This window comes from Oncorhynchus tshawytscha, linkage group LG07 (genome assembly GCF_018296145.1).
Source record: "Oncorhynchus tshawytscha isolate Ot180627B linkage group LG07, Otsh_v2.0, whole genome shotgun sequence".
Classification (NCBI taxonomy): Eukaryota; Metazoa; Chordata; class Actinopteri; order Salmoniformes; family Salmonidae; genus Oncorhynchus; species Oncorhynchus tshawytscha.
The window spans coordinates 56,969,830-56,978,537 of record NC_056435.1 but is presented as its reverse complement, the minus strand read 5'-3'; positions in this window follow the sequence as shown (position 1 = coordinate 56,978,537).

Genomic DNA, 8,708 nt, shown 5'->3' with positions numbered 1-8,708 from the left:
AAGTTAAATAATTTAAGTGGCACGCCAAGGTTTAAAGGTTTAATTTGTTTGAGAGAGAGAGAGAAAGAGAGTGAGCGAGAGAGAGAGAGAGAGAGAGAGAGAGAGAGAGAGAAAGAAAGAAAGAAATAAAATGAAAGAGTGAGAGAGAATTGCTTTATTTCTCCTGTCTCACTTCATGCACATCACTTAGCATTGGCCTGGTGTCATCCACACACACACACACACGTTTGTTTTACTATCCTTGTGGGGACCAAACAATTGTGACTCCTTTCTGGAAACTAGGCATATGTCGCATCACTACTTCACAGGAGAGCCATTTGAATGAAAACTTTTTTTAAAAAATCTAAATTAGTTTTGGGGCAGAAATGCCTTCTAGATTATGTGAAATTTCATGTGCCTTAATAACAAATGTGTTTGCCATCTGTACATATGAATAGAATTGTTAAATTATGCCTAGTTGGTTTAGCCACTGAAAAAGTCAGCAACCTTTCTGCTAGCCATGATTCGCTGAGATAATGAGTGGGCTGGACATGACGAGATGAGATCCGGATTGGTCTGCCATGTAGCACTCTTCTGTCTATAACATAGGACAGTGTATTATTTTCCCCAACACATCCATGCAGCATAACCTCAATGAACTGATTACTAAATATTTTGCGCAGTGCTACCCCAACCACTAACCCTCTCCATCAGACTATCCTGTGTGTTTGTAGTCAGAGCAAAAGTCATGGAGTAGTAACAGGGTCCCGCTGTTAGACAATCTTTGCCTCATTATTTTCTATTGATCTAATTAGGACATGTGATTAGGAAACATATTCTCTTCCATACAGTCAAATCGATAGCTTTTCAAACTTGTTAAAAACAAGTAAATGCAATAGGTGTGCAATGTATTTGCTCAACTGTAAATGGAAAGAAGAAAGGATCATTCCTTATACAAAGTTATTAGAACTATTGCTTTTCTCAAAGTGTAACATTGATCATTTCTGATCTCCTATTGCATATGAACTAATATGAATTACAATTACATTGAGCTATTGGTTGATTTATTATATATTTTGAAAGGCTACTATAAGTTTTGATTCCCTAATTTTCTATATATGCGGTAATATTGCAGTTCCATTGCTGGTAAGGTCGGGATTGCTAGGCTGTGTACTATCCCCAGCTGTCGACAGGTGATGTACGTGGTGGGTTATACCTCCACCTGGTGGACAGGCTGTACAAGTACACCTGACCTGTTTCTGACGGGCAACGTCCACTCTGCAGCTGTGTGCTTCTTTCTCTAAATCAGTCAGGGTTTCCCAAACTCGATCCCCGAGACCCCTAGATGCACGTTTTGTTTTACACAGATGATTCAAATAACCAACTCATCATCCAGCTTTGATTATTTGAATCAGCGATGTAATGCTAGGGCCAAAACCAACACACTGCTCTATATGACAACACGTGAGGTGCAATGACTTCAATGAACCATAAAAAATGTATGTGCAAAATATAGTGTGCTTGTGTGTCAAAGTAAGTGTATGTGTGCAGATTTTGTCAGTGTATGTGTGTGTGTGCGTATCTCTGTGTACGTCTTTACATCTTTGTGCGTGTCGTGTGTAACAACGTGTGTGTGTCAAATGCATCAGAGCTAATGGCGGACTGAAGCAACTGCACACAAAGATTAGAGTTGACCTCATCTGGAGTCTCTTCATGGTATAGTCCAGAACAGACCACTGAGCAACAGGGATGAGGGGTAATCCAAAAATAGATGTGTAGAAGATCATTTTAAAAATGTTGGTGAATAATTACAAACCTATTCTATCAATCCAGAGATAATGTAAAAGCATCAGTTTACAAACAAACATAATAGTATAAATGCATGTGTATAAACATTCTGTTTACACAAATAAACTCTCTCACACACACACACACACACACACACACACACACACACACACACACACACACACACACACACACACACACACACACACACACACACACACACACACACACACACACACACACACACAGTGCGTAATGTTAACCACCAGAGGCCACTGTCTCCCCATAAGAGTCTTCTGTGTGCTACAGAGGCTCCTAGAGCCGGTTTCCTCAGACCCAGATTAAACCTAGTTCTGGACTAAAAAGTATTTTCAATGGAGATTCTCCATTGTGTCTGGGAAACCAGTCCCTAGAGTATGAACCTACAACATGAAAGTAGGTGTATGGCTGCGCATAGATAGTAATGGATTGATATACAGTACTCTAAGTGTCTATGTGTGGTTTACGTTTCATCAGGAAGAACAGAAATGCATCGATGATTAGGTAGACAGGGTTGTCTGTGTTTTAAACTGTGGCTTGAATCACAAGGGTGTGACAGTGCAATGGCACAAGTCAGTTTGCAATTTGAGCACCACATACAATTGTGCTGAGTAAGCATAAGACTTGATCCTACTTTTCTATTGGGAAAGAAAAGGGCCTGCGGTTGATCAATGAGCAGGTTGTTATGGCTGTGCTCCTGTTATATACTATATGTACCTGTGTTTCTTCTTCTGTCACTAGGATCACTGGAGCCTGACTCTCTCTGTCCCTGCAGTGTCCAGATCCCGGCTCAGCACTGCTCCAGGTCAAAGCTGTCATAACCCTGCGTCCCTGCCCTCTGCAGCCAGCAGTGATGTCATCACCCTGCATCCCCTGCCCTCTGCAGCCAGCTGTGATGTCATCACCCTATATCCCCAGCCCTCTGCCACCTCAGAGCCTACACACACACACACACACACACAGACAAAAATTGATTAACGAATGAATGCAGGCACACACACACATAAACACACACACCACCACCACCCTGCACCATCACTGCTGCAGCCCTCACCACTCACCACCCTCACTGCAGCAGTCACCACCACACAACACCCTCACTGTTGCAGTCCCCACCACTCTCCCCCTCACTGCTTCAGCCCCCACCACTCACCACCGTCACTGCTGCAGTCCACACCACTCACCACCCTCACTGCTTCAGCCCCCTCACTGCTGCACCACTCACCACCATCACTGCTTCAGCCCCCACCACTCACCCCTTCAATGCTTCAGCCCTCACCACACTCACTGCTGCAGCCCCCCACCACTCACCCCCTTCAATGCTTCAGCCCTAACCACCCTCACTGCTTCAGCCCTCACCACCCTCACTGCTGCAGCCTCCACCACTCACCACCCTCACTACTGTAGCCCCCACCACTCACCACCCTCACTGCTTCAGCCCTCACCACCCTCACTGCTGCAGCCTCCACCACTCACCACCCCCCCACCACTCACTCCTGCTTCAGCCCTCAGCCCCCCCACCACTCACCACCCTCACTGCTTCAGCCCTCACCACTCTCCCCCTCTCCACCCTCACTGCTGCAGCCCCCACCACTCACCCCACCACTTCAATGCTTCAGCCCTAACCACCCTCACTGCTTCAGCCCTCACCACCCTCACAGCTGCCCTCAGCCTCCACCACTCACCACCCTCACTACTGCCCTAGCCCCCCACCACTCACCACCCCCTCACTGCTTCAGCCCTCACCACCCTCACTGCTGTAGCCTCCACCACTCACCACCCTCACTGCTTCAGCCCCTCCACACCCTCACTGCTTCAGCCCCCCACCACTCTCCCCCACTGCTTCAGCCCCCACCACCCGCCCCCTCACTGCTTCAGCCCCACCACTCACCACTGCTTCAGCCCCTCACTGCTTCAGCCTCCACCACTCACCCCCTCACTGCTTCAGCCCCCACCACCTCCCCCTCACTGCTTCAGCCCTCCACCACTTCACTGCTTCAGCCCCCACCACCCTCCACCTTCACTGCTTCAACCCCACCACTCTCCCCCTCACTGCTTCAGCCCTCACCACTCTCCCCACTCACTGCTTCAGCCTCCACCACCCCTCACTTCAGCCCACCACCCTCACTGCTTTAGCCCTCACCACCCCCCCTCACTGCTTCAGCCCCACCACCACCTCACCTTCAGCCCTTCAATGCTTCAGCCCCCACCACACTCACTGCTTCAGCCCCCCACCACTGCTTCAGCCCCCACCACCCTCACCCTGCTTTCAGCCCCCACACCACCCTCACTGCTTCAGCCCCCACCACCCTCCACCCTCACTGCTTCAGCCCCACCACCACCCTCACTGCTTCAGCCCCCACCACCACCCCCTCACTGCTTCCGCCCTCACCACCCTCACTGCTTCACTGCTTCAGCCCCCACCACCCTCCACCCTCACTGCTTTAGCCCCCACCACCCTCACTGCTTCAGCCCTCACCACCCTCACTGCTTTAGCCCCCACACCCTCACTGCTTTAGCCCCCACCACCCTCACTGCTTCAGCCCTCACCACCCTCACTGCTTTAGCCCCCACCACCCTCCACCCTCCACCCTCCACCATCACTGCTTTAGCCCCCATCACCATCACTGCTTTAGCCCCCCACCACTCTCCACCCTCACAGCTTCAGCCCTGCTTTAGCCACCATCTCCAACCCCCACCAACACCACCCCCACCATGCTCCAGCCTCCTACCCACCAACACTGTCCTTCTTTCCCACTTCCACAACAACTCCTCTGGGCTCCCGAGTCCCGTCAGAAAGGCTTTCCTTCAAAGAGACCCACAGGTGCCAACCAATGGGAGCCTGAGAACGGGGGCGCCACATGACAAAAGGGCAGCCAATCCAATAACCCCACAGATGTGCACTTCCTGGAGGGAAAGTACATTGAGAGAGCATGAAAGTTTCTATTTTTACTCACTCTGGCAGAAAAAGAGAAGCTGGAGAATCACTTTTAAAACAATGCCTTAATATAACACAGAGGAGAAAAACAACTAGGCCCTGGAATAGCACCTAACAAGTGTACTGCTGGGGGCTCTTCTGATTAGTTCTGGATCAGAACTAAAGAAGTAAGAATACACACACACACATACATTAATGAACCTATGAATATTATTTTATTCATGCAGTGCCTTCAGAAAGTATTCATACTCCTTGACTTATTCCACATTTTGTTGTGTTACAGTCTGAATTCAAAATGGATTTTTAAAAATTATAATAATCTCACCTATCTACACACAATACCTCATAATGACAAAGTGAAAACAGCAATTTACAGCAAGTACCAGTCAAAAGTTTGGGCACACCTACTTATTCAAGAGTTTTTCTTTATTTTTACTATTTTCTACATTGTAGAATAATAGTGAAGACATCAAAACTATGAAATAACACATATGGAATCATGGAGCAACCAAACAAGATTCCTCAAAGTAGCCACCCTTTGCCTTGATGACAGCTTTGCACACTCTTGGCATTCTCTCAACCAGCTTCACCTGGAATGCTTTTCCAGCAGTCTTGAAAGAGTTCCCACATATGCTGAGCACTTGTTGACTGCTTTTCCTTCACTCTGCGGTCCAACTCATCCCAAATCATCTCAATTGGGTTGAGGTTGAGTGATTGTGGAGGCCAGGACATCTAATGCAGAACTCCTTCACTCTCTTTCTTGGTCAAATAGCCCTTACACAGCCTGGAGGTGTGCTGGGTCATTGTCCTGTTGAAAAATAAATGATAGTCCCACAGAGCCCAAACCAGATGGGATGGAATATCACTGCAGAATGCTGTGGTAGCAATTACTCGTTGGTTATTACTGCATTGTCGGAACTAGAAGCACAAGCATTTCGCTACACTCGCATTAACATCTGCTAACCATGTGTATGTGACAAATAAAATTTGATTTGATTTGATTTGGTAGCAATGCTTGTTAAGTCTGCCTTGAATTCTAAATAAATCACAGACAGTATCACCAGCAAAGCACCCACACACCATCACACCTCTTTCTCCATGCTTCACAGTGGGAACCACACATGCAGAGACAGTGGCGTGCCGTGGGCCAGGGGCCTGGGCCTTCAGTGAGGTCCTACACAGTCCCACCCGAATTAATCCACCTCTTATTACCATCATTATGATGCCATGGCTCTAGAAACTATACATTTAGACAGAAACGCAGTATAACCAGGCGTTGCGTCACCTTGAAATTGACATTTATATTCAGAGAATTGCAGGGGAAGAGTACAATACCTTTTCATTGTGCAGCTCTGTTGCCCTGCGCGCTTGTTCGTTGAGCTGTAGATCCACTCGGGTGTCCCCAAAAGTTTTCAAAAGCACCATTGCTTGTAAGTGCCCAGCCGTACTTTGGTGTCTCGTTGCTGCCTTGGTTAGACAACTCAAGTTTGCAAAGCCAGTGTGGCTCCAAACACCAAATCGATCACTTGCAAATAACAGGCATTCCCAGCAGTACAGTTTGCAGTGCTTCTCGGAGCCTGTGAGCCATTGATAGCGCTCGTAGTTGGAACATTGAAAGTGGCGAACGAACCCCTTTCCCGCCTGTGACAGGCTTTGTAGCGTCGGCGTCGGGCGACCTCTCCTGACAATGTCTAACTTTTCTTGAAAGGTTTGTCTTGAGAATGGCGTTATAATTATATCATCGACCAAATCGATATCTTCTCCTCCTTCCGCCATTGTGGGTTGAAAAAACAGCTTAGTAGTACACAAATTAATTTGTTTATCAAATTCAGTTTCCTAGTTCTGAGGTTCTGCATAGACCTGCCCATATAGGACCTGCCTCTCAATATTGGTAATCCAATCAAAAGACGTGCACGCACTACGCCTGCTAGCTGGCTCCTGTGTAACACTGGAGCCAGCCAGCAGGCGTATAATAGCCAACTCTAAAGCTGATTGGTTGACACTAAATTTTCATTTCCATTCACTTTAAGCTACAAGCGCCCGCACGGTTGATTCTGAAGGCCTGAGGGCAGATTTTAGACCCCTGGCAACACATGATGGCTGAATATGATTGGATAAAAGATCTAACATAAAGACCAGCCCTCCAAATCTCAACCTGGGGCTGGAAGCAGCGCAACCAAGAGGAAAGCTATGAAATGAAGAGTATAACTCTTAGTCTGGGGAATAATTTAATACATATTTGTGGGAAAATATATATTTTTAAAAATTATATTCTGATGATGTTTAGGCCAGCAGAGAAGGCCTTGCTGGCCCTGACGGCCCACCACTGTGCAGAGATCATCCAAGATCACTGATTCTGCGTCTCACAAAGACACAGCGGTTGGAACCAAAAATCTCATCAGACCAAAGGACAAATTCTCACTGGTCTAATATCCATTGCTCGTGGTTCTTGGCCCAAGCAAGTCTCTTCTTATTATTGGTGTCCTTTGCAGCAATTCGACCATGATTCCTGATTCACCCAGTCTCCTCTGAAAAGTTGATGTTGAGATGTGTCTGTTACTTAAACTCTGTGAAGCATTTATTTGGGCTGCAATTTCTGAGGCTGGTAACTCTAATGAATTATCCTCTGCAGCAGAGGTAACTCCAGGTCTTCCTTTCCTGTGGCGGTCCTCATGAGAGCCAGTTTCATCATAGAGCCTGATGGTTTTTGTGACTGCACTTGAAGAAACTATCAAAGTTCTTGACATTTTTCTGTTCTTGCCATAATATGGACTTGGTATTTTACCAAATAGGGCTATCTTATGTATACCACTCCTACCTTGTCACAACACAACTGATTGGCTCAAATGCATTAAGAAGTAAAGAAATTCCACAAATGAACTTTTAACAAGGCACATGTGTTAATTGAAATGCATTCCATGTGACTACCTCATGAAGCTGGTTGAGAGAATGCCAAGAGTGGGCAAAGCTGTCATCAAGGCAAAGGGTGGCTACTTTGAAGAATCTCAAATATAAAACATATTTGGATTTGTTTAACACTTTTTAGGTTACTATATGATCCCATATGTGTTATTTCATAGTTTTATATCTTCGCTATTATTCTACAATGTAGAAAATAGTAAAAATAAAGAAAAAACCCTGGAATGAGTAGGTGTGTCCAAAGGTTTGACTGGTACTGTAAGTATTCACAGCCCTTTGCTGTGGCACTTTATATTGAACTCAGGTGCGTCCAACATCCTTTTGTCATCCTTGAGATGTTACTACAACCTGATTGGAGTCCACCTGTGCCAAATGAAATTGTTTACACGTGGTTTAAGGTGCCACTGTTGGCAGTGCATGGCAGAGCAGAAACCATATCATGAAGTCCGCAGATCTGTCCGTAGATCTCTGAGATAAAATTGTGATGAGGCATATTTCTGGAGAAGGGTATGAAACCATTTCTAGAGTGTTGAAAGTTTCCAAGAGCACAGTGGTCTCCATCATTGGGAAATGGAAGAAATATAGAACTACCCAGACTCAGCCTAGAGCTGGCCATCTGACTAAAGTGAGCAACCAGGGCGAGAAGGACCTTGGTCAGGGAGGTGACCAAGAACCCAATGACCACTCTGACAGAATTACAAAGTTCCTTGGCTGAGATGGGAGAACCTGCCAGAAGGACCACAGTCTCTACACCACTTCACTAATCAGGGCTTTATGGGAGAGTGGCCATACAGAGGCCACTCCTAAGAAAAAAGCACATGACAGCATGACAGCATGCCTGGAGTTTGCAAAAAGGCATGCGAACAATATATTATGTGGTCTGATGAGACAAAAATGTAACTATTTTGCCTGTATGCATGCACTACTGTATGTATGGCGAAAACCAGGCACAGCTCATCAACTGTCTGGTCCCATCCCTACTGTGAAGCATAGTGGTGGCAGCATCATGCTACGGGGATGCTTTTCAGCGGCATGGACTGAAGAC